Source organism: Geotrypetes seraphini, chromosome 1 (genome assembly GCF_902459505.1).
Source record: "Geotrypetes seraphini chromosome 1, aGeoSer1.1, whole genome shotgun sequence".
NCBI lineage: Eukaryota > Metazoa > Chordata > Amphibia > Gymnophiona > Dermophiidae > Geotrypetes > Geotrypetes seraphini.
Window position 1 is genome coordinate 152,804,278 of NC_047084.1, and position 24,095 is coordinate 152,828,372.

Genomic DNA, 24,095 nt, shown 5'->3' on the forward strand with positions numbered 1-24,095 from the left:
GGTCCCTCCATTCTCTCTGATTCTGAAGACTCTCATCAGGCTTAAGTCCATGCATGCCACCATGATTCTGATAGCTCCTCGGTGGCCCCGACAGCTGTGGTTCTCCCTTCTGTTGCAACTCAGTTCCAGGGAGCCTCTTCCTCTGCCTGTTTTTCCTTCTCTGCTTATGCAAAGTCGAGGTTCTCTGCTTCATCCTAACCTACAGTCTCTGCACTTGACGGCTTGGTTCCTCACGACTTGATGCCCTCGTTCCAGTTCTCCCAGCCTATGCTGGATGTCCTGGAGGCGTCTCGGAAGGAGTCCAGTTGCCAATGTTACCATCAGAAGTGGACCCAGTTTTCTTCCTGGTGTGCTACTTGGCAGCTGTAGCCACTGTCGTCCTCATTAGCTGCTGTCCTGGATTACCTGTTACACTTGTCCTGCGCTGGACTCAAGTCCTCTTCAGTTCAAGTTCACCTTATTGCCATTGCTGCTTTTCATCAGCCGGTTGACGGGAAGCCTATCTCTGTTCATCCTGTGGTTTCCCACTTCACGAAAGGCCTTTTCCACGTTCATCCGCCCCATAAACCTCCTCCTGTGGTTTGGGATCTTAATGTGGTCCTTGCTCAGTTGATGAAACCGCTTCAAGCCTTGGTTGCGGATCCACCTTTCACTGTCTTCCATCATGATAAGGTTGTTCTCCGTACCCATCCTAAGTTCTTGCTTAAGGTTGTTTCTGAGTTTCACATTAACCAATCCATTGTTCTTCCTGGGGTTTTTTCCGAAGCCCCATTCTCACCCTGGAGAAGTGGCTCTGCATTCTCTTGATTGTAAGTGTGCGTTGGCTTTCTACTTGAAGCGCACTGCTCCTCATCGTTCTGCTCCCCAGCTGTTCCTCTCTTTCGATCCTAATCACTTGGGTTGCTCTGTGTCTAAGCGGACCATTTCTAACTGGTTGGCCGCTTGTATCTCTTTGTGTTACGCTCAGGCTGGTCTCTCCCTGCCGGGTCGAGTCACAGGGCACAGGATCAGAACAATGGCGGCGTCAGTTGCTTTCCTCCACTCGAGTCTGATTGAGGAAATCTGTAAAACTGCCATTTGGTCCTTGGTTCATATGTTTACCTCGCACTACTCTCTGGATGCTTTTTCCAGGCGTGATGGCCATTTTGGTCAGTCAGTTTTGCAAAATCTGTTCTCCTAAATTGCCAGCTCTCCCTCCATCCCATTCTGGTTAGCTTGGAGGTCTCCCACATGTAGAGAATATGCTGCCTGCTTGTCCTGGGATAAAGCACAGTTACTTACCATAACGGGTATTATCCAGGGACAGCAGGCAGATATTCTCGCAACCCACCCATCTCCCCGTGGTTGGCTTCTTTGCTAGCTATCTGAACTGAGGAGACGCTGAGGAGACGCATGCCCTAGACCGGGTGGGAGGGGCACGTGTGGGCCAATCGCAAGTTTGAAGGTCTTCAAGCAAGTCTACTTGCGAAAACGTCCGCTAGGGGGCTCCATCGATGACGTCACTCACATGTAGAGAATATATCTGCCTGCTGTCCCTGGATAACACCTGTTACGGTAAATAACTGTGCTTTCTTTCCCTCCCTCCCATGGTCTTGGCATCTCTTTCCTCTCCTCTCTCTTCCCTGGTCTTTCTTCTCCCTCCTTCCCTCTCCCTCCCTACTGGGTGCAGCAGCAGAATTTCTCTTCCCCTCCCCCCCTACTGGGTGCAGCAGCAGAATTTCTCTTCCCCCCTCCCCCCCTACTGGGTGCAGCAGCAGAATTTCTCTTCCCCCCCCCTCCCCCCCCTACTGGGTGCAGCAGCAGAATTTCTCTTCCCCCCTCCCCCCTACTGGGTGCAGCAGCAACATTTCCCTTCCCCCTCCCCCCCTACTGGGTGCAGCAGCAACATTTCCCTTCCCCCTCCCCCCCTACTGGGTGCAGCAGCATTTCTCTTCCCCCTCCCCCCCTACTGGGTGCAGCAGCAGAATTTATCTTCCCCCTCCCCCCCTACTGGGTGCAGCAGCAGAATTTCTCTTCCCCCCTCCCCCCCTACTGGGTGCAGCAGCAGAATTTCTCTTCCCCCCCTCCCCCACTACTGGGTGCAGCAGCAGAATTTCTCTTCCCCCCTCCCCCCTACTGGGTGCATCAGCAACATTTCCCTTCCCCCTCCCCCCCCTACTGGGTGCAGCAGCAACATTTCCCTTCCCCCTCCCCTCCAACTGGGTGCAGCAGCAGCATTTCTCTTCCCCCCTCCCCCCAACTGGGTGCAGCAGCAGCATTTCTCTTCCCCCTCCCCACCCCAGTTGGGTGCAGCAGCAGCATTTCTCTTTCCATCCCCCCATGTCTCACACACCTGTCGGCAGATTCGCTAATAAAGCAAGTTGTAAGTTTCCCTTTGTCACTGACCTATCTCCTTAGGTCAGCGACAGAGGGAAGCTTACAACTTGCTGCTCTTGCTTGCTTCGGGCCTTCCTTGTTGCCGGGTCCTGCCTTCGCAGAAACAGAAAGTAGGCAGGACCCAGCAGCGAGAAAGGCCCGAAGCAAGTAAGAGCAGCAAGTTTTAACTTCCCTCCGTCGCTGACCTATCTCCCGCATGCTCCGGGGGGGTCTAATGGTACCACTGTCCATGCTGGCTTCCCTTCTCTTCCCTCCCCCTTGGACGTAACTTCCGGTTTTGGCGGGAAGAGAAGGGAAGCTGGCACACACAGTGGTACTGTTTAGAGCCCCAGAACATGGGATCCAGTCACTTGCTGCCATTTAAAAAAAAAAAAAAAAAATTCAGGCGGGAACTTTTGGTGGCTGAACTTTTGGCGGTTCTTCAATGTTGAGGAGTGGCGGCAGCAGGATTTGCGACAGATGACCGCTGGGCACTCACCTAAATTAGCTGGGTGGAGCACCTGGCTAAAAGGCGCTAGGGAGAAAATTGCACCATTATCAGTTGGTCTTCTCTCATCAAGGCATTCTTCCTGTCATTGTGCTCTTGAGTGCATGATGTTGCTGGGCGACCAGAGCGACCTTTGTCCGTTACACCTCTTCTTTCCACTTTAAAACCTTTTACCCACTCATAAACCTTTTTGTTGATTCATGGTGCTATGACCATACTGAGTCAGTATCTGATGGTGAATTTTCACAGGTTCACACCCTCTGCCCAAAGAAAACACACTATTGCACGCTGTTATTCAAAGGTGCAATCTTGCAATTGGAGCGTCCATATTTCTGACCTCATGGCTGCCACATGACGAAAGGCTGAGCGCTGCATTGTATGTGGACGAGATATCCAACAGGCAATGTACGAGCACGTATGCTGCATTTTGCTAGCTCTGTTCCAATTATCGTGTAATTTAACAGTTGCCTTTAATTTTTGATTCACCCTCCTAATACAAATCTCAAATTTCTGTCCTAATTCTGTACACGCTGTCCAGCACACCCTGTCACCTATATGCTGTATCTCACTACCTTAGTAAGACTCTGTATGCTATATGTAAGATTCTAGATGCTGTACCCCGGACCTTTTTGTAAGATTCTATATGCTTTGCTTTTTTTTTTTTTGTAAATTTCTATATACTGTAAATTTCTATACTGTAAATTTCTATATACTGTATTCCCTATTGTAACTCGCTGACTGTCCAGCTCTCTTTAGTGTGAACCGCCTAGAAGTCTCACAACTATGGCGGTATAGAAGAATAAAGTTATTATTATTATTATTATTATTATTATTATTTCTCCAACTTCCCTTAGACAGAGACTGTTGTCCAACACTGTGTCACATACCCCAACCATTCTTTCCCTTATATTCTGCCTTTCAGCACACCCAGTGTGCTTTCTATAATTTCATATAGATTTACACTGCCGTCTTTAATTTCCCGTAGCTCACTTCCACAGTGAAATCTCCCCATAAGACTGCTTGTGGTTTTCTTCATAAGGGCACACAGTAAGGTTATTAGTATGAGATTTCTTTTCATGCTGTTTTCTTTCTGCACGTAATTTAATTTGTTTTATGAACAGATTTGTACACTTAATCTCTTCTAATCTGAATACAGACAGTAGCATTTCATGACTCCTGGAGAAAATTGTAAGGTTTTATATATTTCTTGATCACCATTAAGAAAACCAGACTTCTTGGCTGCCTCTGTGGAGGCAGAGTCTCTGGATGGCTTTGTTTGTTGATGTGTCAACATTTCCATTTTCTGTTGAAATAAATGCGAGTTAAAAACTTGGTTCCCTGGTAGTGGGATGCATGGCAGCAGCAGCTTTGTTTAAACCAAACACATTTTTCCTTGTCATCAACAGAAGATGGATCCAGAGACAAGTGGATTGTCCATCCACCAATAGGTGGAGATAGAGAGCACCAAGCTGAGCTATGTCTTACCGTATGTACTCGAATATTAACCAACCTGAATATAAACCTTTTCCCCCCAAAAAAGGAGGAAAAAAAGGTTGACGTGAATATAAACTGGGCGTCAGCGTGTATCCTGCTCCTCTGCTCTGCCAGTCTCTGCACCCAGCCTCCCTCCCTCCCTGATAGGTTCTGAACCCTGTCCTCCCTCCCTCTCAATGCCTTGCAGGCCTCCACCGAGCCTGCTGTGAAACCTGGTGGTCCAGCGGTGGCTGGGGCAGGAGGGATCCCTCCCACCTCCTGTCTAGCCGATGCTAAGAATTTTTAACTCCCTTCCACTTCCCCTGCATAGTATTTTAGTATTCCTGGTGGTCCAGTGGGGGGCACTCCTTGTCTCTCCAGAGTGCTCTGGCGAACAGCGTTTGATTTATTCGACACCGACCGGGGTAGGCGTGTCCTCTCACCATCCACGCCTTTGCATTGAGTGGAACAGGTCTCGTTCTTTGGAAGTTTGGTACACATTTTCTAGTCATTTCTTCGGTCGGACTGCAGGTCCTCTCTGGGGTAGATATCCTTCAGACGGACAATCTTGGTAGTGTTGATTTTGGAAACTACAGTCCTGCTGGGTCCATCCTCCAATTCTTGGGGGATGGAGGAGAAAGGGTGGGGGAGGTTGGCAGACCGTGTGGCTTGGTATCTCCTTAATGTTCTACTTTAGGTCTCACCCTACTGAGGACTACTTTGCTACATCTCATAAGTCTCTGGATTCATCTGCTGCTGATGACGAGAGAGGAAAAATTGTTTCATACCTAACGTGACCATTTACTTTTTTCCATTTACATCTCCTTCCTGGTTGCAACATCCTCTTTCAGTTTATAGCACAGGGAGTTGCGCTGAATACTCCGCGCTGCTCCCGATGCTCATAGGAATTCTATGAGTGTCGGGAGCTGCGCGGGGCATTCAGTGCAGCTCCTTGCACTAAAAACAGCTATTGCGGTTTAGTAAAAGGGAGCCATAGTGCAAAATATAGACAGCAGATATAAATTCTCAAAACGGACACATTTTGATCACTAAATTTAAAATAAAATCATTTTTCCTACCTTTGCTGTCTAGTGATTTCATGAGTCTCTGGTTGCACTTTTTTCTTCTGACTAAATCCAATATTTTTTTCTTTCTGCCTCTTTCTGCTTCCTCTCCTCCAGACCTCATTCCATTCCCCAGCTAACATCTCTCTCTGTTCCTCCATGAGTCCAACCTTTTCTTTCTCTCTCCCTACCTGCCCCCTAAGCCACCTTTGCCGATTTCTCCCTGCTTCCCTGCTGCTGCCGCAGCAACAGGACCAGGCCAGGCACATGCAGTGACTGCACAATGGCCGGCCCACAAGACTTCCCCTGACGTCAATTCTGACATCGTAGAGGAAATTCCGGGCCAGTCAATCGCTGCCTGGCTGGCCTGGAACTTCCTCTCTGACATCAGAATTGACTTCAGGGGAAGTCTTGTGGGCTGGCCGTTGTGCAATCGCTGCATGCGCCTGACCCTTCCTTGCGGCGGCTTCAGCGGGGAGCAGGGAGATAACCAAGGCTCCACAATTGACTCGCATAGCCTCTGCGCCGAAATGTCCCATTTTCAGAAAGAAAGCAACTAGAATCTACCTTTCTGAAAATGGGACATTCCGGTGTCCCGAAGCAGTGCTTGGGGACAACAGTATAGGTTACATAAAAACGGGATGGTCCCGTTGAAAACGGGATGTATGGTCACGTTATTCATACCTGATATTTTTCTTTCCTTTAGTCATAGCAGATGAATTCCAGGTCCTGCCCTTTGTTACTTTCTATACCTTTAGGCCTATCTTCTGATCTGTAAGATTTAGCCATGTGGTCTGCTTGGTATGGGCCTGGTTGTTGGTTGTGTGGTGTGACAGTGTGAGGAGAGAGTTCTTGGCCAACAGGCCTTTTCGACTGATGAGGAATACTGACTTACCAGTGAGCATACTATCTTATATATGACAGAGCTCAACTTGATGCTCTCTGTCGTCACCTCCTGGTGGATGGACACAACCCACTTGTCTAGATTCATCTGGTGTGACTAAAGGAAAGAAAATTATCAGGTATGAAACATCATTTTTCCATTTCTAATTCCCATCCTGTTTTCCACTGCCATAGACAATCGGGAGTGAGCCAGACAGAGAGACTGACACAGAAGAGTTTGGATATCTCCTTTATAAGATTTTGGGTACAAAGTTGGCATTTAAAAAACCCCATAGTAGATGACGGCAAATAAAGACCCGAATGACAGTATATCATCAAATAATCTTGCTGATGAAATACAAAATCAGTGGTGGTGATAGCTGTGGCTGTGGTTTGTTCTATATCTGTTCACATTTCTTCAGTTGCTCTGCTTACTTGCTTTCTTTAGAATTCATTTTAAAATTCTGCAACTAACTTTCATGGCACTCCGAGAGGGCATTCTGGATTATTTGGTGAATGATCCTATACCCTACGTTCCTGTGCTGGCTTGGCATTTGCTTAATGATTATAGTTGAGTTTTTCCCTCATCACAGACACACTGGGAGTCCACAAGAGCTTTCTTTTTCTTTTTTTGGCTCTGTGGAACAGAATACCCAGGGGGCTTTGCTTCAAATTCTCATGTGCAAAATTTAAATTGAGTTTGAAAATCCATTTATTCTCTAGGGCAGGGGTGCCCACACTTTTTTGACTCGCGAGCTACTTTTAAAATGACCAAGTCAAAATGATCTACCAACAATAAAATAAAAAAAAAACACAACACACACTGTACGCATAGAAAATGTTAATTATCATTCCTATTCCAGGGTTTTTTCAAAGAGGTCAAAGCAGATGACTCTATGCACTGTCACCTCAGTAACAACCATACAAAAATAGACAAATACCCACCTCCTCTCTTTTTACTAAACCACAATAGCAGTTTTTAGCGCAGGGAGCTGCGCTGAATGCCCAGCGCTGCTCTCGACGCTCATAGGCTCCCTGCGCTAAAAACCACTATTGCGGTTTAGTAAAAGGGGACCATATTGTAAAATATAGATAGCAGATATAAATTCAGACACATTTTGATCACTAAATTTAAAATAAAATCATTTTTCCTACCTTGTCTGGTGAATTCATGAGTCTCTGGTTGCACTTTCTTCTTCTGACTGTGCATCCAATCTTTCTTCCCTTCTTTCAGCTTGTATGCTTCCTCTCCTCCACACCTCATTCCCTCCCCCAACTTTTTCTTCCTCTCTCTCTGAACTTTCTTTCTTTCTCTCTTCATGCCCTGTTTCTCTTCTTTCCTTCTGTCTCCCTGCCTGCCCCCTTTCTTTCTTTCTTTCTTTCTTTCTCCCTGCCCTTCCCTAAGCCACTGCCGCTGCCATTGGGGAACAGGACCCAAACCGCCACCAATGGATAACAGGCTCCAAAGCTGCTGCCGCCGCCGCCCCAAGCTCTCCCTGCTTCGGGCCGACCATCATTCCTCTCCCCGACGTCAATTCTGCCATTGGAGAGGAAGTTCCGCTCAGCCAGGCAACGATTGGCTGGCCCGAACTTCCTCTCCGACGGCAGAATTGACGTCGGGGGAGAGGAAGACTGATCGGCCCGATAGATCGCTAAGGCAAAGTGAGTCCTGGGTGATCGTCTCACTTTGCCTTGGCGAGCTACTGGTCGATCGCGATCGACCTATTGGGCACCTCTGCTCTAGGGCATTTGAACCTTCCTGAATAAATGCTATGAGATAGAAGATTGCAGCAATTGCTACACATTTTTCCTTTCTTTTAAGGCAGTGGTTCCCAAACTTTTTTGGTTCAAGACACCCTTAGTGTGTCAGTAACATTTTCTTCTCCTGGGCTGGCCTAGTTGAGTTGAGCTGAGGGGTGTTCTGACTTAATGGTGCCAACTTTAAGGGATATACGAGTTACCTGGTCCCCAAGGTCCCTTTCCTACCCTCCCGGAGTGCAGGTTCTCCTTTCTTACTAGGTCAGATAGTGGCCTCACCAGATGACAATACTGACCACGGCAAAGTCATGGCTGCAGAGGTTACGAGTTGGGTGGAGAATGGGTGTGGACATGCTATTCAGTGAGATTGGTGAAATTTGCACTTTCAAACTCAGTGTATCGCAAACTGTGTGCCTCCTGAGTTTTCAGGTGTACAACGGTACACTGAGGAAGAGGAGAAGTGCCGGCGTCGGCTGACCGTCTCCAGGACGAGCCTCTCGCAAAGAGAGGCACATCCTGTAAATAGTCAGCCGATGCCGGCACCTCTTCTCTCTGCCGGCCCTTCTCTCCAGTGTAGGTTTGAAGGGCCTTTGCGCATGCGCTGATGTTGGCGTGCTGATGTCATCACACTGACGCCGGCGCATTTCCGGGTGTCTTGAGCCGGGGACACTAGGTTTAGTGTTCCCCGGTTCGAAAATGTTTGTGAGACACTGTTCTAACTGGTTAACACATCCTTCAGATGAATAACCCTTACTGTCTACTAAACAGGAAGTGGTAAGTGTTCCTGTGTCAAAAAATATTTTTTTTTCCAGGTTATGCGTTAATGCGAACATTAGCCTTTGACCTGAAAAATAAATACTTGAAAACCAGCCTATTTCCTGGGCGTGCTAGAAATTGGCTTAATGGGCTGTAAAAGCCCTACATTAGCATGTGCTGAGATCATTTACTAACGTGTTTTAGTGGGTGATATACCCCGTAGCCTTTTTTTGGTCATTTGGTTTTCAGTCGAACAAAACATATATTATGAAGTTGCTGTTCTGTGCCTTATTTACTTGAGATAAGAGAGTCAAAGATCTGGTGAAGAGAAAATAAGGTCATGGGAAAGTTGCCTTTGGAAGTTGTGCCAAAGCAGACCTTTTCTAAAGGCACTTAAATTATTAAGTCCAACAAGGTTTAGCAGTTACATAGGCTTGTTTAAATTTTTGTTGTGTTTTTTTTTTTTTTTAATTTGGGGGTGGAGGATGGGAGAAGATCTGTGAAGAAGACTTCTTTTGCAGTTGAATTTAAGCTTTCCAGCTTTATATCCCCCATGGAGAAGGAAAAACACAGCTGCAGTTAAGACTTGCAATTTGTCATGTGTTTGCATGTAAGAACATTTTGTTCTTATAATCTTCAAACCCATCTCTCTGGAGATATGGTTTTTGTCATATTATGTTTTACCATGCTTTTAACTGTTTTGCTATCTCTGTCAGACAATGTTTGCCATGCTACCTCCTAAGAGTGTGGTGCAGGGTTTAGACTAGAGCAGGGGTGGACAACTCCGGTCCTTGAGGGCCAGAATCCAGTCGGGTTTTCAGGATTTCCCCAATGAATATGCATGAGATCTATTTGCAAGCACTGCTTTCAATGCATATTCCATCTTAACTCTACCATAGATACACTCCTTAACATATAGTTTCCCAATTGTTCATCAAACCCATGCATATCTTTCCACCATTCATAACGCATACATACCTCTCTCTGCATACTTCCTTAGCAACAGCAGCAGATGAATCCAGAGACCAATGGGATAGCACACATCTACCAGCAGGCGGAGATAGAGAAACTGATTAACAGGTGGTCCTATTGGCTGGCACTCTTCCTGTATCTTCAGTATGCTCTATCTCCCTGTAAGTGATGGTCGCTATTCAACTAGCTCCTGAATTCTGGCTCTGACTGGAAATTATTTTCTCCTGTTGAGGTTTCTCTTCAGTGAGATGGCAATTTTATTTCTTCTGTTGAGGTTTCTCTTCAGTGAGATAGGGGTGTCCGGCTGAATGGTGCCGGCTTTAGGGGTTACACCTGGGCCCCCTCAGGTCTCTGCCTCACCCTCCCTCCTTTGCTAGAGGGTCTGACTGGGTCTCAATTTTTTTTCTTCTTTCCCTTCTCTGTTAAAGAAAAAGAAAAAAAAAAAAAGGGAGACCACAGTTGCTACATTCTGCCCGTTAGTGCTGCACAATCAGCTGGCTTCAACTGGCCCTAACAACAAGCTTGTGAGTATGTATGTGTTTTTTACTGTTGTTTGAACTTCAGGTTCTGTTTGGGAGTCTTAGTACTGTGGGTTCGGTCAACGAACGTTTAAGGAATGGATATTTTATTGAGGCTAAGTTTTATGTCTAGAAATCCATTGAGGGAGCCGGGACTTTCCTGCCCTTTGCATGCATGTGCTTGGTTTCCTTGTTGGTTACAGCGCGGCAGTAGCGGTGCGATTTCATGCTCACACTTGTTCTCCTCGTTGGGTTTCAGTGCAGCAATAGTAGTCCTGTTTATTCCGAGGCTCTCTTTCATCGGAGTTTATCGCGGCCATGTGCAGCTGATTGTGCAGGTGCCGGTTTATAACAGCATGCATGAGATAGGACATGTTCTTTCAGGCGCTGTGGGAAGCACCGCACCGTTCTTCTAGTTATTCCCCGAGTCTGATTTTCTTTCTATGCAGGCTGCGGCAGGGTAAATTTTGCAGGGCTTGAATCCGATTATGTTTCTAGGAGCGTTGATGCAGCGGCCACGTGTCAGCGAGAATCAGGCAATAGGACCACCTGTTAATCAGTTTCTCTATCTCCGCCTGCTGGTAGATGTGTGCTATCCCATTGGTCTCTGGATTCATCTGCTGTGTCTAAAGGAAAGAAAATTAACAGTTAAGAACATAATTTTTACTTCGTCTCCAGCAGAGCTTGGCAAGATCCATTTAGAGGAAATATTTCCTCCTCCACAACCCCTCCTCTTCGACCCGGTGGAATCCACCAATGTCCACCGGACATAAGGCAATCTCCTCCGCAGTCCTCATAGCCTCTGCTCTCGCAGTAAGAACGCCTCAAAGGTAGCGGTTTCGTGCTTCTGCACAGCCGGTGCACTCATGGTAAGGATATTTTAATAGCAACTTTCCTGCGTTTCCATGCAACTAGCGCTCAGTTGCTCTCCCCCTCGCAGCTTGTGTTTCACAGCAGGGGCACCTTGGAGACAGTTTTCCTGCGCTTCGATATAGGTAGCGCTCAATGGGGTGGCATGCTAACTTGCTCCTCGTCAGAATGGAGTCCGGGTGAGTTCACTCACTAACCCGCCATTCACTTCCGTTTTCGAGGAATTATTATGAATTTAAATTTTGATGATTTGTCTCTCTTTTGTACTTTTTTTAGGTATTTTGTAGTATGGTTATATTGTAAACTGCTTAGGAACTAGATGGTATAGAAATTTTAAAAATAAACGCTGATTTATCCCAATCCCAGAAAGACTTCTCCATCACTATCCCTGATTCCCCCCCCCCAAAAAAAAAAAAATTGTGCTACAGTTAGAACACTAAACATTCCTCTATTTCAAGACTAAGATTGCTTCTGATGATATTTGGCAAAATTGATATTCAGAACACTTGAGCATCAAAACACAGACATCTCTTTCCTTAACCACCTGAAAGAGATGCTAGAAATTCAACCTGAAAGTTCCCTTTTTAACCCTATAGGCTAACCTTTATATCAGTACTGTGGGTAAATATTTATTTATTCAATTTTCTATACCAGCGGTCTCAAACTCAAACCCTTTGCGGGCCACATTTTGTATTTGTAGGTACTTGGAGGGCTACAGAAAAAATAGTTAATGTCTTATTAAAGAAATGACAGCTTTGCTTGAGGTAAAACTCGTTATACTTTATAAATCTTTCCTTAATTGCTTCTGATCATTTCAGCTATACACAGCTGAAAGCAGTGCAGCATGCAGAAAGTGAAGTTTAGATAGGTTTTCACTTTCTGCATGTTGCACTGCTTTCAGCTGTGTATAGCTGAAATTATCAGAAGCAATTAAGGAAAGATTTATAAACTATAACATCTAAAAATGCTTGAGTTTCTACTTGTGGAACGGGAAATGGGAAAAATTATCTTTGTCAGCTTTAATGCGACCAAGGGATCAAGGGGGGTTAGGGCTGCACAGTCTAAAGTTGTTTTCACAGGCATGCCAAATGAGACATTTAAATGATTGGTTCCGGGGAACCCACCATTTTTCAGCAACTGCTTCTGAACTTACTCTTTGTGACCCGTACCACTTCAGCTACCTGTTACACACGTAGCGTCTTCCAAGTAGCCTACCACCTGTAGGTGATCTATTTTTTAAGCCGCTCCGTCAGGTCTGGAGGAGATTATGCAAACATTTGCATATTCCACACACAGCAACGGCTTACTTGCCCTTTTTGGACAACAAGGACTTTCCACTGGGGACTTCACAATTTCCTTTTTCGGTGTGGAGAACTACTAATACGCAATATATTTTTCAGGTGGTTACTTCACAGGGCGCCCTGCCATCATTTGCAGTGATGCAAACTGATTTCAATTGGACCTCTATTGACTGGTTGGCGTACTCACAGATGGTTTCCTATGTGCGGTCTGTTCCCCAGGCCGGTCTCACTAACAAAAGCCAGGAGGCTCTTTCGGAAGCGTTATGTTTATCTGCTCAAACTCAGATCCCTTTGAAATTTCACCATCACTTTCTTCGAGAGAGCTTGGGGACTATTTCTTATGATTTTTATGCAGCCAAATGGTCTGGGGACTTATCTTGTGTGGTTACCAGCTTGAATATTCAGAAAGGACTTAAGCGCACTTCTGGCATCACACCTCAGGTGACCTTAATTGAAATGAACTATAAATTTCTTCTCAGACTCCATAGATCCCCAGCATATCTTCACCGAGCCAAACTTAGTCTTATTGATACTTGTCTTAAATGTAATCGACAAATGGCTACTTTGGGTCATCAATTCTGGGTCTGTCCCTTGATCCAGGATTTCTGGACTCAGTTGCTACAACATATTACCAACATGTGGCACCATGGCTATAATAGCTGCCCAGAGATGCTTTTTACCTTGGAGCATCTCCCTTGTGTGTCCCCGAAGGGGTTCCGGCAGTTTTTGGAATGAGCTATTGCATTGCTGGATTCCCCCACTTTGTCTCACTGGTGTACTCTCATGATACATCAAGTTTCTATGGAGCGTTTCTCTTTGACATCTTTGGACATACCACAGGGACATTTGTTTTGTTCCATTTGGGAGCCCTTTTGGCTCACATTGACTCATAAAGCTTGCAGTCATTTATTGAACCCATGATTAGCCATGCATTCTGGAAGATGGATTCTTATGTTTGTGTGGAGTATTTGGGTAGGTGGGGGGGGGGGTTGGGTGATGCTGTAATTGTAATGTGTACTTTGGGTTGTTTTTGATGTGCTTGATTATATGAAAACTTTTCAATAAAAATATTTAAACATAAACTATAACATCTAAATATTCCTGGCTGGGTAGAGTACAGACAATAAAGATGATGGTTCTTCCAAGGTTGCTGTACCGTTTCTCAGCTCTACCTAAAAAATTCTTTCAACAATTAGAACGGAAGATATTCGCTTTTATTTGGCAACATAAGACTCCAAGAGTATCTCGATCGATGATGTACCAACCTAGGAAATTGGGAGGAATGGCAGTACCACAGTTTCGATATTATCATCAAGCAGCCCAATTACGATATTTAGTTAATTGGAAATGGGACAAGGGAAAATCATGGGTGCGTATGCAACAGGAGATATTGGGCACACCTTTATTATGGGTGATAACCTCGCTCCAACTCCCAAAACTCTCTGTAATAGTTAAGAAGTCAAACCCTGTATTACGACATACTCATGAGCTGTGGATTCAGGTACGCAGACGATGCTATGGGGACAAAAATTATTTTATGTTGGCAGCTATTATACATATGCCTAATTTTGTTCCAGGAAAAGTTGATGTGGCCTTTCATTATTAGGGAAAGAAAGGTCTTAAAACATTAGGCCAATTGCTGGAAGATGGGAAAATTGTCCCCTTTGAAGTATTGAGAGAAGAATATGGCCTCGCATCAAGTGACTTATTTTATTATAGACAAATTGAAAGTTTTATCAGAAAAGTAGTTCTTAGAGAAATAACTATTGCTCAACAGTCAGACTTAGAGAAGGCTATGACAAAAGAGAGTGGGAGGGGAAGTATCACTAGATTATATAACGCACAATTGGAGCATCTTCATCCCCCTTTGAATATAGACACGTTGGGAAAAGATTATAGGTAAATCTTATACTGATAAAGAATGATTTAAAATACTACATTCTCTTCTATATGGCACAGTAGCTAGTAATATGATAGAGAATGGTTATAAGATGGTTTTCTGTTGGTATTACACACCAGTATGACTGTGTGCTATGCATGGGAGAGGATCAGATAAATGTTGGAACGGATGTGCAGAAGGGGGGTACCTTCGAACATATTTGTTGGTATTGTACTAAAGCACAGATTTATTAGGATAAAATAAATTCCTTTATTGAAGAAGTAGTAGGTATTGAGGTTCCCAAGACTATGGAGTGCTGCTTGTTGAATAAAGGACCGGCTGCCCTGTCTCTGAAATATCCGAAATGGCTACATCTGGTAATGACAGCAGATCGACTTGTCCTGGCATCTGCTTGGAAACAACCAGATATACCGGGGCCCCGAGTAGTATTGAATAAAGTTCAACATATACAACAAATGTAAAAATTGACTGCCCTTAGGAGAAATCGGATACATAATTATAACACCTTTCGGGGTGCGAAATCTGGATTAATTCCCAAAAGGAATAGATTTTTTATTTTATTTTAAACTTTTTCCTTTATACTTTATAAATCTCCTGCACACATCCTCCCCCTGGGGTGGGTGGGAGGGGGATTGTGGGATGGGAGGGTTGGGATACAGTAGCTGCTATAGGTATTTTGACACGTTTAGTATTTATCAAGAAATAAGTTATATAATGAATTAATGTATTGTTTTATATATGAATATATAAACTGGATGTTTTTAACTGCATTAAATTTAAAAGGGAAACCCCCCCCCCATAATAATTTCTTGAATAGTACAAGTCAAGACCCTATATAAAAAAATAAGCATTAACAAACAATTGCATTTTGAGGAGCTTTCCAAAAGTTCCTCTGTCAGCACATTTTCTCAACTGCCCTACCAGCGAACTCCATAAATCTCACCCGCACACAACAAAAGGCCCTTGCTGGCAGGCTGCCCCAGATGTCTTGCACTTACCACACTGTCTGCTGATGCATGCGCCATGTACTGAGAACTGATCATGTACCGTTGGTGGTAACTGCAGGGCAGATGCTGGCCAGGCTTTGCACTCTCACCACATGTTTAGATTTGCAGCTAGTTTTGGTAGGTAAATCTCAACCTCCCCCCCCCCCCATCCCAACAGCTTACTGCACTTTAGTAAACCGGCATCTTTAAGGTTTGTTACATACTTGGAGCAATTTATGCTTTTCTTTTAAAGAAAGGGAGAGAGGAATTGTCGTGATTCAAAAAAAGAGCTTTAGGGAGATTTTCTGGTTAAGTTTTGGTTTGAAAACTGAGCCACGCGGTGCTTTGAAATAACAGGATGATCCTTGGGGTAAAAACTGTACCCTGCTGAGAAGAACAAGCTGGCAAGGAATATCTCTGTAGCTGGATGTGAAATGGATACATTCCAGTGAATGATGGTCATGTGGCTCAAAAATATTTCTGGTAATTATTTTTATTGGCTTCTGACTGTAGCAGGTGTGCTTTAACTGTCTTGTTCCATATGTGTTTTTTTTTTAACTAAATAAATTTTTCTATGTTATCACTATTTCCTGGAATTTTCAGTTCCTTCTTCAGTTGATACATGATGATGGTATTGCCAAAAGCAGTCTTATAATCTAGAATTTATCCAGATTTTAAACTTCAGAAAAGGGTTTTCCCCCCTATATATTATATTATATTTTCTTAAAGAGCATGCTACCAGGAAGTGTACAAGGTTGTATCCTCTTCTACCAGCAGATGGCACGATGGAAGAGCGGGTGTTGGGTGTGATTGTATGTGATGATCTTAAGGTGGCCAAACAAGTTGAAAAGGTGATGGTGAAAGCTAGAAGGATGCTAAGTTGCATAGGGAGAGGTATGGCCATTAGGAAAAAGGAGGCATTGATGTCTCTGTAAAAAACTCTGGTGAGACCTCATTTAGAATATTGTGTACAATTCTGGAGGCCGCACCTTCAAAAAGATATAAAAAGGATGGAGTTGGTCCAGAGGAAGGCTACTAAAATGGTGCGTGGCCTTCATCATAAGGCGTGTGGGGACAGACTTAAAGATCTCAATCTGTATACTTTGGAGGAAAGGCAGGAGAGGGGAGATATGATAAGAGAGTTTTAAATATCTACGGTCATTTCATAAATAATGCACACTATTTTTTTAAAATTTACACGGGTTTGGGTTTTTTTTTCCCCCCAAGTATTTATTTACAATACTTCAATATAGTCTCCCTGCTTTGTAATGACAGAGTCCTAACGTCCAGGAAGCTTCATTATTCTGTCCAAGACACTGTTTATGTTCATTTGCCGAATGGCTCGGGTACCGGTAGAAGAAAGCTCTTCCAGAGATGCAAAACGATGTCCACGCATAGGTTGTTTCAACTTTGGAAAAAGGTCAAAGTCTAGTAGACTCATGTTTGGACTGTAGGGAGCATGAGGTAACACCTCCCAGCCATATTCGCATAGTTTTTCAATGATGACATTCCATATGTGCATGAAGAATGAATGACCCAGCCAAGAGCAACTGAGGTTAGGTTTTGTGCATTTTTTTTTTTTTTTGCAAAAATTATGATAATACACTGCTGTGACATTTCTTTCACATGGAACTTTGTCTGTAATGATGATGCCTTTATGATCATAAGCAAAAATCATCATTTGTTTGTCTTGATTGAGGTCATTGAAAGTTTTTTGGTCATGGGGAAGATGGAGCTCTCTACTCATCATTGAAAAACTACACAAATACTGCTGGGAGGTGTTACCTCATGCTCTTTACAGTCCAGACATGAGTCTACCACACTTCGACCTTTTTCCAAAGTTGAAACAACTATAAGTGGATATCATTTTGCAACTGAACAAAAATGGTGTCATGGATGGAATAATGAAGCTTCCTGGACGTTGGAACTCGGTCATTGCAAAGCAGGGAGACTATATTGAAGGATTGTAAATAAATACTTAAAAATAAAAATAAACAAGTAAATAAAAAATAGCGTACATTATTTATGAAATGACCCTCGTATGTGGCGTAAATGCGCATGTGTCGAGTCTCTTTCATTTGAAAGGAAGCTCTGGAATAGGAGGTAATCTGAGGAAATACTTTTTTACAGAAAGGGTGGTAGATGCGTGGAAGAGGTGATGGAGACAGAGACTGTTCAAAAGGGCCTGGGATAGGTACGTGGGATCTCTCAGAGAGAGAAAGAGATAATGGTTACTGTGAATGGGCAGAGTAGATGGGCCATTTGGCCTTTATCTGCCATCATGTTTCTATGGCAGTAAAGAAACTGACTCTTCTCAGTGACATTGCAGGTATAAGAGCTGGTGCTCTGTGGGAAAACTCAAGTATTTTGTCTGCCTCCAGCAGATGGAAGATTGCATAGACTGTTGTATCTGGTCCCTGGCGTAGGCTCTAGGTATGGTGCAGCTTTAGCCTGCATGTTAGGGAGCTAATGAGTGGCACCAACTTTAGGTGACTTCAGCCTCTAATGATTGCCCACTGGCGATGAAATCCTAGGCATGGTTCCCACAGAGTCCTTGCAGAAGAGGGAGTATGTCCACAGCTCCTTGGAAGAATCTCCCTCCTCAGCTTCCTGCAGCTCCAGGCAGGTGCTGGTTACATTCTGGATTATTCTTAAGATTATGATGTCAATAAACAATCCTTCAAGCAGGTACCCCATTCTTTTCTATTGTGGCTTTTTATGCATTATATTCCTTACTCACCAATCTCAGTTGGTAGTGCTGTCTCTTTGCCAAGTTTCCAGTGTTTAATTGCGGAAATCTGTTTAGTGTGGTAGGTCCCATACTCTGGAACTAGCAGTGACGTAGTGAGGGTAGGAAGTGCCCGGAGGCAGTGGCGCCACCCCCTATTCCACACTTGCGCTCTTCTTCCCTCTTCTTCTGCGCCAGCGCAGCAAACATGCTCTTCACACCAGCGCTAGATTTCCGTCATGTCACTTGCTGACCCCATGACCCGGAAGTCATTCAGAGGGTAACCAGGCTGGCATGAGCAACAGGTAGAAGTTGCTCACGCTAGCGAAGATGATATGGGGGAAGGGAGGGGTGGCGTGAAGGTGGTGTGGTGTGGAGAGGTGTCAACGCCTCCACTGATGGCGCCCAGGGCAGTCCGCACCCCTTAATACTATGCCACTGTGAACTAGCCGCCTGTTTCTATATGGCATAAAACTTCTCTACTGTCTTTTAAAAAGCTATTGAAGACGCATCTTTTTCAGGAAGCTTTCCAGTCTTGATTCGAAACCTGGTTCTGCTTTGAACTAATGCAGCTCAGATGGGACTGCTCTGGGGCCTAGGAGTGTGGTAGTTCCACAGTTCTTTTCCCTTTTTTTTTCCATATTGTTGGAGTTCTTTTTAGACATATGTCCCTATTTTTTTATACAGTGTTCCCCCCGCGAATCGCGGACTTGCTCATTCGCGGTCTGCTCCGATCGCCTCTTCCTTTAGTAAAGTCGGACTGTAATCAGGAGCTACGTGTCAAAGCAGCTCCTGATTGGTGTAGCCCGACTTTACTACAGGAAGAGGCGGTCGGAGCAGACCCCGAGTGATTTTCTTCACCTGCCGTCGCTGCCCTCTCCTGCCTCCCCTGACTTTTGAAATTCGTGGGGGCTTCTGGAACAGAACCCCCACTAATTTTGTGGGAGTACTGTATTGTCTACTTGCAGGGTTGTCCAACATTGGTACTTGGGAGGCCACAATCCAGTCGGGTTTCAGGATTTCCGCAATGAATTTGCATGAGATCTATTTGCATCCACTGCTTTGAGTGGATGCAAATAGATCTCTTGCATAATTCATTGGGGAAATCCTAAAAACCCGACCTGGCGAGGGCCAGGGTTGGGGGACACCCTTTCTATTGTATCCCTCTGATTTTTCTCCAAGTGGTTAATCCAAATAAAAGCAACTTGAACCTGAAATCTTTAATTGGACTGGGTTGCCAGGTTTTAGCATTTTATTGTCAGGAAAGCTAGTAAGGAAACCCACACCCAAGAGCTAGGCAGGGGGGTGGCAGAAGCTGAGCGAGTCCCAGACGGTGCTTGGCTACAAATGTGGAGTGCAGGCCTCTGCAGTGGGAGCCAGTAACTGAGCACAGCTGCCAGCTCTCTCTGCTCTCAAAGTGATATGGTGTTTCCTTGTTCAGAAATGGCATCCAGGGAGGTGGAGGGGTGCTGGTTTAGGGACGTATTTCCCCTGATGTCAGCTGAGGCTGCTGCTGTCTTGGCATCGGGAACAACGCTTCAGGATTATTACTCACGCCTTTTCTCTCTCTGTCTCTTGTATTTATATCCAGAATCCTCCTTCTTGCCCAAACTTGCTCCATCCCTTCAAATCTCTTGTTTGACTTTTTGTTTCTTTGCATTTTTAAGGCTTGTTATGAGGAAGTTGTATATAGAGCTTAGAGCTGAATTCTGCGTGCTATTTTTCTACATTTCGGTTTCTGATACAGGAAGGAATTTTGCACAGAAATTAACTTATAAAATTATGTGTAGACCTTAGCACACTTCCATTTAAATCTTGTGATGACGAAGGAAGAGTAAGTATCCACACTTAATTGGGTCTGTGTTATAGCAGGTCCCTCTGACTGTGGAATTCCCTTCTCTTGGAGCGTCTTGAATTAGGAGGTTTGATAAGTTGCCTTTAATGTTAACTTGCAGGACTGGTTCTTTTGTGGGTTTTAAAATAGGCCATTTACTATGCTGAATAGGTGCTTGGTTCAATTGGCAGCCGGTTCAATGCACTGAGAGAGATTTATTTTGCTGCTGTTAAGGTTTGACAGTATTTGTGTTTTCTTTCAGTTTAGCCTGTCCTCATCCAGGTAGGATTTATACTTCTCTGCCCCCCCCCCCTTTCCCAACCCGCTCTTCAGTTTTCATCCTTTGCTTTGTTTCTTTGGAATTGCAGGATTGAGTTAATAAATTAAACATACTGAAAAGTTACCTCTGAATGCAAATAATCCTTTACAAGCCCCACAGACCTAACTTGTGAGTCCTTGTCGTCAGCAGCAGGCTACCAGCAGGCTGTCAGCAGCAGCAGACCTACCAGCAGGCGGAGATAGCGATGGTATGCTCACTGGTGACTCGGTATTCTCTGTCTCCACAGGCGGATGGATGGTCCTGGTCCTTATCCTGCTCCTGGTGTCTTGGCCCAGCTTCAGGTGCAGCTAGCTCGGCTCAGACTTCCTGGGTGCCTGTTTTGGGTATAACTTGATGGTGCCAGTTCCCTACCCATCCCGAGTGTCTCTATTTTGCTGGATCCTGCACTCCTTGCTTCCTCACATTACAAAAAAAAAAAAAAGAAGTAACAACTTTAACACTGGAGTGCAGAGTATTGGAGGCACATGGTTACTGAATCGACAGGAGTACCCTGTGGATACCTTCTCCCTCTAGGCTTCATTTGGTCACTTTCAACGCGCGGCTTCTGCACCTATTATGATTTTCTAACGCTGGTAATTTAAACTTCTAGTCTGAGTTGGTGTAAAAATTAGGCCATGTTTCTGATGGCCAGTTTTTCTGTTGGGTGACGATATGAATTGCCTCTAGCTTTTCTTTTGGCTTTCCTCCCGCTGCCAGTTGTAGGCTAGAAGTGATGGGAGAAGGAAAAAAAGACAGGACCAGGGTAATGAAGAAAAAGTAAGAAGGAGAGGAAGATCAAGCAGCTCAGCCACGAGATACCATCAGGAGGTCTCAGGATAACACAGCAGTGATTGCTGAATATAGATGTGAACAGGTTGAGCTAGACATCAATTTTGTGCCTACATGAGGAAATCCTGGTATCATATCATTCCTTTCTTAGATTATGGGCATGCCATAAACTGGGTTTAAGTTACTTGGCATCTAATACTTTCTGGCCTGTGGAGATTGATGGAAAAGACCAACCCTCCTTTTCCTGACACATTAACCGGTAGTGTGAGTTTCAAGTTTATTTTAAAATTTGATTAAATCGCAATATCATATTCAATCATGTACAATTTAAAATAATGGGGGTACCAACAAACACACAAGTCACACTAGGACGTGGGCAGTAACAGGCATACAGAAGGAGGGCAGGTGGAGCCATGACGAAGTAGACCTGTGTTTTTTGGCATTGCTGGGTCTAGTAAACTTGTTCTTAAGTTAGAAGATTATGTATTGAGTATATTAGGCATATTTTCAAAGCATTGTCTGTGGAGTGTGCTAGCATAGCTATCGAGAAGGGTCTCTGGTAGCTTTTTAGTTAGTTTCCTTTGTTGCTCTTTGGTTTGACATCACTGTGATTTCTTTGGCAGCTGCCAGTTGGTGTCTGGACTCTATACCCTAGGATAGTGCTAGGTTCTCATGGTCTTTGCTACCTATGACCTTCACATGGCGTTTCTTGGGTGACGCAGTTCCAAGGTTCATTTTATAGTACTCCTCTTTTATAGCTTTTTGGGTCTCGGTTATCTTAACATGTGGCTTCATACTTCTCCCTTTTCTGGTGAAGAATGGACATGTCTCAATTTTAGGTTCTTTTTTGGTACCTTCTGTGTGGGTAGCAACCTGCATTTTGGTTCGTTAGTCCTGTCCGCAGATGGGGCTTTGGGCACAGTAGCAGCAGAGGCCTTCACATAGAGGGGCAGTGATGTGCCTTTATATATGAAGAGGCAACAAATGTATCCAGGTGGTTGAATTGCTAGCTTACTTGGCTCTAACTCTGCTGCCAGTTACCTTGGCCTCTACTTTTCAAAACAGTGGGCTGTTCTTTGATGGCTTAGGTCGAGGTTCGTTGGCTCCTTGCCCGCCTTTCTCTTTAGCCCTTTCTGCACTCTTCCTTCACGGGACCACTATGGGTCGGTGCATCTCCTGGAACCACTTTGACTGCCTTGTGTCTTACCTCCTTTGGAGTTCAGGTCAGCTTCAGTCGGTGCCTGCAGACATTTTACCATCTGCATACCACATTCCGGTAGTAATTTGGAGTGGGCGCTAGCTAAAGACCTACATGGTCCTTCTGGGCATCAAAGTAGATGCACCTTCTAGGCGGTGATATTTCCTCTGCATACTATATCTAGTTTTGTCTTGATCGTTTCAGGATGCAGACTGTGGAGATTGACTCAACGCTACCCTGTTGGTTCAGATACGGTGTCTGCAGATCTGATGGCGCTGCCTTGGCTCACTTTGGTACTCTGATTTGGGGGTTGTTCATTTATACCACATTGATTAGCTTCTTTCAAGAACCTAGCTCAGGATCTATCTCTAGGACTTGGAAGGTAGTGATTGGTGATATAATAATAATAATAATAATAATAACTTCTTATATACCGCCATACCCAGCGAGTTCTAGGCGGTTTACATCAATTAACAAATGATCTGCATTGACAAGCTTATTTACAACAAGTTACAAGCAGATTTACAACAAATTACAATCAGATTTACGATAGATTACAACAATTTACAGCAGTCAGCGAGGAAGTTACAGCAGTTTACAATAGTCTGCAATGAAGGGAAAATGTACAGCAATTTAACAGAAATTGCAGCTTTGATCGAACTAGACAAGGGAAGTAGAGAGTGGGACAAGGGAGGATCTGGTGAGGGCGAAAGGGGGAGGGGTGGGGCCGGTGTTATGTGGGGTGAAGGGATTAATTAAGGGTCATGTTTGCTGAATAGGTAAGTTTTTAGTAGTTTTCTGAAGGCAAGGTAAGTGGGGGCCTCGAGTATCATCTGGGCTAGCCATGGGTTCGACTTGGCTGCTTGGAAGGTGAAAGTTCTATCGAGGAATCTTTTGAGTTCCCGTAGTCTCTCGAGACTACGACGGGAACTCCCCACAGCCATTTCCTATTGGCGATCTACACGGGGCAGGAGCGTAGAAAGATTGCTCCTGCCCCAAAAGCCCGCTAGACCACCAGGTAAGGCCGGGACGCCAGGGAGAAGGCTAAACTGTGGGGGGGTTTTAATTTTTTTCCCCCTCCCCCAAAAATCGTGAATATGTGAAATCGCGATTGCCGAAACCGTGAATGGGGAGGGGGAAGTGTATCTATTTTTACTGGTTAAGGGGGAGAAAATGAGTGTTTTTCAAATCATTTGCATATTTAAAGTGCATTTCTTGATTTGTTTATGTTTAAATTCATTGTACTGCACTATTTATATTTTAAAATTAATAAAGATTTATAAAAAAAAAAGTTTGCCATCTCATAGAAAGGGGGAGAGAATTCCAAACCCTAACAACCTGTAAAATAAAACATGGCCACCGATTTAAAAGACCTGATCTTAATAGCAGGGTAATTTACTATCTTTGAGATCAGATGAAATTAATTTTTATTTGATGAAGAAAGCTGTCAAAAAAATTCATCATGTATAGAGGAGCAAAACCATATATGATTTTAAAACCGACGTACACAATTTAAACTTAATCCTTGCTTCCACTGATAGCTCACTAGGCCACCAGGGCTTTCTTTTGGGTACTTGGTGGGATGATGGTAGGGGGGTGCCTTTGTGTCGGGGGGGGTGGGGTGTGTGATCCAGGTGACCTGGATGCACTACAAAAAGCCGGGTTGCTGAGGCAAGAGGGGTGGGCATCTCTCCTGCCTCTTATTTTTCCGGGGCTGTCGCTGTTGGGGGTGAGACTGTCAGCAGCTGTCATTGTGGGGCCTAAGGTTGTTGATTGGGGCGGGATTTGTGACACAACTTTTTATTTTTAATGTAGACAGATATTGTGTGCCCATTTAAAAAAGAAAATTTTGCTGCCCCGGACAGCTGAGCAGCAGGAGGAGGC

At 44.5% G+C, this 24,095-nt stretch overlaps 1 protein-coding gene across 10 annotated transcripts in view; it reads left to right on the forward strand.

Annotated features, from left to right (window-relative positions):
• Positions 1 to 24,095, forward strand: part of SMAD1 (SMAD family member 1) — a 164,069-nt gene that overhangs the window by 61,369 nt on the left and 78,605 nt on the right. The window lies entirely within an intron of this gene.